The sequence below is a fragment of the Octodon degus genome, unplaced genomic scaffold (assembly GCF_000260255.1).
Source record: "Octodon degus isolate 3935 unplaced genomic scaffold, OctDeg1.0 scaffold00091, whole genome shotgun sequence".
Taxonomy (NCBI): Eukaryota; Metazoa; Chordata; class Mammalia; order Rodentia; family Octodontidae; genus Octodon; species Octodon degus.
The window spans coordinates 7,454,053-7,454,321 of record NW_004524667.1 but is presented as its reverse complement, the minus strand read 5'-3'; positions in this window follow the sequence as shown (position 1 = coordinate 7,454,321).

Here is a 269-nt window from a genome sequence, read left to right as displayed (position 1 = left end):
TCAGACCCAAAAGCTACAACTCTTGTTGCATAGGTCCTGCTTTACCTTGGCCTTAACCATCCAGTAGAAAAGTATGAAGACAAAATATAGGAAGTAAACCCATAATCTTATTGATCAGAAAATTTGGGACACAACTGAGTTACATGATGTTACAGTATAAGTTGTCCTATGTCCTGAGTCTTCAGTGACCTTGAAAGGCTAGGGTCAAAACATTGGCTGTCCTTGCAGCCCTTCTTTTACTCTAATTTTTGGTCTGCAAACTTAGGTTA